This window comes from Mus pahari, chromosome 11 (assembly GCF_900095145.1).
Source record: "Mus pahari chromosome 11, PAHARI_EIJ_v1.1, whole genome shotgun sequence".
Lineage (NCBI taxonomy): Eukaryota > Metazoa > Chordata > Mammalia > Rodentia > Muridae > Mus > Mus pahari.
Window position 1 is genome coordinate 27,468,857 of NC_034600.1, and position 7,387 is coordinate 27,476,243.

The following is a 7,387-nucleotide window of genomic DNA, read 5'->3' on the forward strand; positions in this document are numbered from 1 at the left end:
ACTTTCTTGCTTTTTCTAGGGCGTCATTTCCCTCCTTGTGTTGGAGTTTTTCCTTTATTATCCTTGCAAGGGCTGAATTCATGGAAAGATATTGTATGAATTTGATTTTGTCATGGTTTCTCCATCTATAGTAATTGAGAGTTTTGTTGGGTATAGTAGCCTGGTCTGGCATTTGTGTTCTCTTAGGGTCTGTATAACATCTGTCCAGGATCTTCTGGCTTTCATAGTCTCTGGTGAGAAGTCTGGTGTAATTCTCATAGGTCTGCCTTTACATGTTACTTGACCTTTTTCCCTTACTGCTTTTAATATTCCATCTTTGTTTAGTGCATTTAGTGTTTTGATTATTGTATGTCGGGAAGAATTTCTTTTCTGGTCCAGTTTATTTGGAGTTCTGTAGGCTTGTTGTATTTTCATGGGCATCTCTTTCCTTAGGTTAGGGAAGTTTTCTTCTATAATTTTGTTGAAGATATTTACTGGTCCTTTAAGTTGGAAATCTTCATTCTCATTTATACCTATTATCCTTAGATTTGGTCATTGTGTCCTACATGTCTTGGATGTTTTGAACTTAGGATCTTTTTGCATTTTGCATTTGCTTTGATTATTGTGTTCATGTTTTCTATGGAATCTTCTGCTCCTGAGATTCTTTTTTCCACCTCTTATATTCTGTTGGTGATGCTTGCATCTATGGTTCCTGATTTCTTTCCTAGGACTTCTATCTCCAGAGTTGTCTCCCTTTGAGTTTTCTTTATTGTTTCTACTTCCATTTTTAGATCCTGGATTGTATTGTTTAATTCCATCACCTGTTTGGTTGTGTTTTCCTGTAACTCTTTAAGGGATTTTTGTGTTTCCTCTTTAAGGACTTCTACTTGTTTAGCTGTGTTCTCCTGTATTTCTTTAAGGGACTTGTTAATGCCCTTCTCAAAATCCTCTACCAGCATCATGAGATATGATATTAAATCCGTATCTGGCTTTTCCAGTGTGTTGAGGTATCCAGGATTCTCTGTGGTGGGAGTACCAGGTTCTGATAATGCCAAGTGGTCTTGGTTTCTGTTTGTAAGATTGTTATGTTTGCCTTTCGCCATCTGGCAATCTCTGGTATTAGATGTTCTAGCTGTCTCTGACTGGATCTTATTCCTCCTGTGATTCTGTTAGCCTCTGTCAGAACTCCTGGGAGACGAGCTCTCTCCTGGCAAGACCAGTGCACAGTGAACTGAGAATCAGCTCCACTGCCTGGCTGAGGATGAAGGCCAGAAGTGACCATGTCCAAGAAGCTCTGTTGCTTCTGTAGCCCGTGTGCTCTCCTATGCAGACCTGCTTCAGAGAGACTCACCGGATAGAAAATGGTGATCTCACCTGAGTCTCAAGTTTTGTTTTGTTTTGTTTTATATCTGTTAAAGTTTGTTTTGTATCTCAGCACATGGTCTATTTTAGAGAAAGTTTCTATATGCTGCTGAGGAGAATGTATATTCTTTGACGTCCAGGTGGAGTCCTGAATACATCTGATATTTACATTTGATATAAAATATCATTTAATTATGAAGTTCCTCTGTGTACTTTAGTGAAGATGATCTACCTATTGAATAAAGTAGAGTGTTGAAATCACCTACTATAACTTTAATTTTTTTAAGTGCCTATTTTTAATGATGGTTCTTAAATGCTTGAACCTCCCTTATAGCCCACCATCCACCAGAAGTAGTGGGAAAGAAAGGACACAGAGGAAGTGGACCTGCTTAGAAAGGTTCTTTGGATCAACTTCCATCTGTGTTGTCTGGAAATGGACAGGTCAGTTCACAGTTCAGCAGCGGCAGCTTAATCTCCTCCCAAACTCTTCATGGATATACCAGGAGTCCATTTCGATAGAGTTGAGATGGCAAAGATGAATCAGCAGCAGTGGTACAACCTAGCAGAGAGAGCCAGGCCTCAGCCTCTGCTCAAGTCAGAAGGAAGAACTAGCAGGAGAAATTCTTGACTGTGCCTCTCTCGGGTAAGTGAAGAGACTCACAACTCTGTTGCACAGCTAGCCCTCTAAGCAAGCAAAACCCAGCCTCAGTCACTGTCCATCAAGTCCTTTTTATAGTCTCTCCAAACATCAAGTGTCCTCCACGGGTCTTGCCTTAGCAAGTGCATCTGTCTCAGCTGACATCACTCTTCCAATCAGCCCAAGTCCCCAGGAGTGGCAAGAAACTGCAGCACACCATCAGAAGGATTTTTTTTTTTTGGTGCATTTCTTTCTGGAGTCCTGACAAATGGAGTTCAACTACGCAATGTAAGGCAGACCAATACAAAGAATCCATCACGTCTTCTTTCACATGCTTGCTTTAGCAGAACACCCTTTCTCCTGTGTCTGCTTCAGCCAAACATTCCTTTACAAGTCATCCTTAGCCTTAGGCCTCCTCACACCTACATAGCAGATGGGCAGCTTGGTCTTCATGTGGGTTCTTGCAGCAGACTGGACTCAGTCATTCCCTCAACCCACAGGAGAATCAGGGTTCCAGTACTCAGGTGGGCAAGGAGTTGGTGAAAATGGCAAACAGACATGGACACCAGAGAGAGTGCTGTATGTAAGTGTAATTTCTCAAAGCAAGCATCAGACTTATATTACAGAAGAAAACAAAGAAGTTAGGTGACACATCAGCCAAGGTACATTGAAGTTATCTTATGCATAATGACATAAAACAAAGAAATGCATACATAAAGATTAGCAGGAACTAGGCAGTGGTTACAACTGAGATAAAAGGAACCCCTTTCTAAAGTCAGCCATACTAGGATACAGGTAAGGATTTCATACCCAAGTCACAATTTATGCTATTCCTCTGAGCCTTGTGAAAGCTTGCACCAGGGGGTTCTGCTCTTGCTAAACTTTTCGTGAATAATGCACTACTCTAGTTCCTCCCTAAACCACAACCCTCCTTCTTACTAGACCATTATAAATTCCTGCATGTGGGAGTAACTCGGCTGTTATTCTAAGTTTACTTTGTTGAATTAGCCCTGAGATTTTTTAGTTCTTATCCAGTAAAATACTGCAAGAAAGCATGCAAGACCCTCCACACTATCACAGGGTCAAATCTGGTTATGAGACACCAGAGACTCTCCAGGAGACTACATTTCTGTGAAACTTTTGCCTCAGGACTGCAGTCAAGCTTTTAGACTTGTCACACAGACTCCACTTGAGTGGGTGTGGCTGGTTCTGAACAACTGGAGCAGGGGCTATCCCAAAATCTGTTGCTTTTATGTGGGATATGTTCTACTAACTGGGCTGCCTTGTCTGGACTCAGTGGGAAAGAAAGCACCTAGCCTCACAGAAACTTGATGTGCCAGGATTGGGGTATACCCAGAGAGACTTCCACCTGCTCAGAGGAGAAGGGGAGGGAGGGTGGGAGGAAGGATTTGGGGAGGGAGTGACTGGGAGGGGACAAATGAACAGGATGCAAAGTGAGTAAGTAAAATAAATAAATAAAATAGTTTTAAATAAATAAAAAGAAATCAAGTGTTATTATGCTGATTTTTCCTTTACATATGAGTTGTGGGGATTTGGTTTGTCATTCATTGGCTGGCTGGTTTTCTGTGTTTGTTTGTAAATATTTTTCTTTGTTCTGTTTATTTAGCATTTTAGCTAGGGTATACTGTGGGATGTTTCCTTTTGGTCTTGTCCAGTTGAGGTTCTGTGTGTTTCTTCTGTATGTATCAGTATGACTTCCCTTCATAGGGAAGTTTTTTTTCTATGATGTTGTAAATATCTATTCTATGCCATTGGCCTGGGATTCTTCTTCCTCGTCTATGCCTATAATTCCAAGATTTGGCCTTTTGATTGTGTCCCACATTCTCTTCATGTTCCTTTCCTGTGTGTTTGTGTGTGTGTGTGTGTGTGTGTGTTTTTACATTTTTGGTATTCCTTGCTTATTTCATCTAGATACTCTACTTTACCTTTGAATCCTATATTCTGTCTTCTGCTTGACTCATTCTACTTATAACTAGGTTTTATAACTGGGGTACTGAGTTTTCCAGTTTCATTACAGATAGTCACAACTGGTCAAAATCCAGAAATCAATTGATTGTAGGGTGTCTACCCCAAATTAACATATGGACAACACAATTCCTATACTTAAGGTACAGAGAACATGACATAAGAGGGGACAGGAAAATTGAAAACTCAGAGGACAAAGATAGTTATTGAAAGAAAATTTCTTTTTAAGAAGAAAGCAAGCAAGAAACCAAGCAAGGAAAGAAGGAAGAAACAAGGAAAGAAAGGAAAAATGAAGAGAGGAACTGGGAAAAATCACATGGAGTAGAGGTGAATGATCAAGACATACTGTATTACATTCTCTAGGAAATGATAAAATATTATTTTTAAAAAGATGATTGATTTAAAATGAACAATAATTTTAGTACCTAAAAAAAGCTAAATGTATCTTCCCGAAATCAAATCTAATTCTGGCTTTCTTTTCTCTTTAGGGAAGGTGGTCCCACAGTGGCTGTGCCATCTGCTTGGCATGGAACCAATGCTGATTTCCCAAAGCTTTGAGATTACTTTATATGCTCCAAGTAGCAGCAAAGATTGGTGAGAAACACTTCATAGGATCACTGAATAGTTTAATAGAGATGTTCCTAGAATATCTTGTAAAATTTTGCTAAAATGATTAAGTACAGAGGAAAAGAATAAATCCACAACAAGGAAGGAAATTTATATCTACATGTGAGCCTGTCTATGTTTTGGAATACAATTCAACATACACACATACACACCATTTGAGTATACACTCACTCACTCATGCATGCACACACACACACACACACACACACACACACACACACACAAACACACTCACTCACACATATACACACAGATGCCTCTACCTTGCACCAAGTTGACAAAACTAGCCAGCATCACTGGTGAACATGTGTTTGGGTGTACATGTGCACATATGTACTGCAGGAGGAGGCCAAGAGCTGATACTGGGTGTCTTCCTCCATCTCTATCCACTTTATTTATTGTGGCAGGGTCTATTCCTGAACTTGAAGCTCACCAATTACAGCAAGTCTAGATAGCCAGCGTATCCCTGGGACCCCATCTCTGTGTCCTTAGTGCTGGGGTTACCACCAATGCCTACCAAGCTTTTACATGAGTTCTTGGTGCCCAAAGTCTAGGGGTCCTCACAGTCGCCTGGTAGCCTTTACCAGCTGGGCCCTTTTCCCAGCCCCTCACTTCCTAATGAAATACTTTAGGCTCAGATGATAAAGCACTTGTGTTTTGCCTACAGTATTTATGGAAGCAGTGTTTGCTAAGTGGTATGCTAAATGAGCAATTTACAGACAGAAGGTATTTTACTTACAATTTCCCATAAATATTTAGCATAAATATAAATATTCAAGCAAAAGCCTATAAATATTGTACTCCTGTCACAAGGAATCACAAACTTTAAAGTATATATCAATTTACCTTAAGAGCCCAAGCAGTTCATGAAAATTCATTGCTAGGGAAGAATTAAAAGCTGGGGAACAATGTGTTCTTTCTCTTCTACTTCAATTATTTTTACATAACTCTTAATTCTGTGATGAGACATTTTAGAATATTGATTGCTTTTTTAAAAAAAAATCTACAGATTGCCTCAGTTAGTGCCAGAGGCTCTGTCAGGTACTTAAGATTTATGTGGAAAGAAAAGTTCCAATAAATTGGTTACAAATCTTAATTTGCAAATTGAACTATTTACTGCAGAGTACTCAGTTTTCCCGTTGGGGGAATTTGACAGTCTTTAAAGCAATGTGCCACTGTTTCCACCAAATTAGAACATTCCCTCCAAGAGGAAGGAGAGGCTCCTCAGGTTCAAGAGACTAGCAAGTCCCCCAGGCGAGGGGGTGGGGGCTCAAAAGACACAGGAAGCTGGGGACTCTAAAGGAGTTAACAGATTTTCCAAGACCCTCTCCAAGGTTTAAAAAAAATCAGAAAATGGTTGTAGGGAAAAGGAACTTCCTGTGGAGTTGACAGGCTGGGGGTTCTGAAGATTCAGCTTTCATGAGTCACTGTTGTGACATAGCAGTTTTTGTAGCTTTTGTATTACCCAGGCTCCTGCAGGTAGTCCAGGGGTTGGGGGTGGGGGCTGGGGGGACTGAGGTAAGGGGAAGGGGAAGGGAGGGACCTGCTGGCTCACTAAACTCATCCTTGGGGGAGTGGTTTCAATGGTGTTGTCCTTGGTGTCCCATCTGGGACAAACAGATATTTATTCACTTCTCTGAGGGAAACGCTACCTAACAGTATCTTCACACTTAGAAAAGAGGACAGACATCTCATCCAGAATTCCAAAGGCCCTGGGAATAGAGAGACTGTACTCCTCTTTGGACCACCTTTATAGGCAGTAACAAAGAAGTTAGACAGCCAAACAAAAACTGTCTTCTTATAGTAATGCTTAAATTTTTACTGTTATCTCTCAAAACATAGAAAGAACTGATAGCTCCAGAGAATTCTCAAAGCAAAAGGGACAGGGCAAGGCTGCCCTTGCCGCTCCAGAGAATAGGGTACCAGGCCCATTATCCCCTTTGCTGTTCTTCCTGCAGTTGATGCTTCTGTCTGAGTATCCCTTCTTGTTCACTCTACCGTTGTTTATAAGATCAGGAAACTGTTGCTCTAATGGCTCCAACAGAAGTCAAGTGTTGGGGATCCCTTTTACTCTTGGGGTTAACCGGTTCTTTATTAGAATGGTAGTTACAGTGATGTCTCTGGTTAATTTTTAAGATGTTTTAGAATCAGATATAATGCTACGCAAATACAAAATGAATAATGGCAATGTCTATCATCATAAGTACTTACTGAAGAGAATGAAAGCACACACACATTAAAAGGTCTGTACATTGAGTGGGATATGGTGATACGCAGCTGCAATCCTAGGAGTCAGAAGGCTGCGATAGAAAGATTGCAGTAAGCCTGGGCTACATAGCAAGACTTTGTCTCAAATAAATTAAAACAAAAAAATTGTATATGAATATTATATTAACTACATAAACTGGAACTTCCGCCTACCCACAAGTGAAAGGATACATTTTTAGGTTTCTATACGATGGAGTACCACTTGGGATAAAGGGGGGAGTAGAACTCTACACAGTAACAGATAATATGCTGGGCAAAAGTAGCTAGGCATAGAAAGAGTGCATAGTATATGATTCTATTTATGGAATGAGGTGCTGAAATAATTAGAACTCAGTTATAATGACTTTAAAGGAATAGACCCCTGTTTTGTTGGGATGGGGGATGGAGTCACTCACTGCAAAGCAATACAAGAAACATATAGGGATGATAATCTTGAGGTTTTGTTGTCATTGCTGTGGGTTGGTGGTTGTTTGGTTGGTTGGTGGTTGGTTGGTGGGTTGGTTGGTTGGTGGTTGGTTGGTGGGTGGG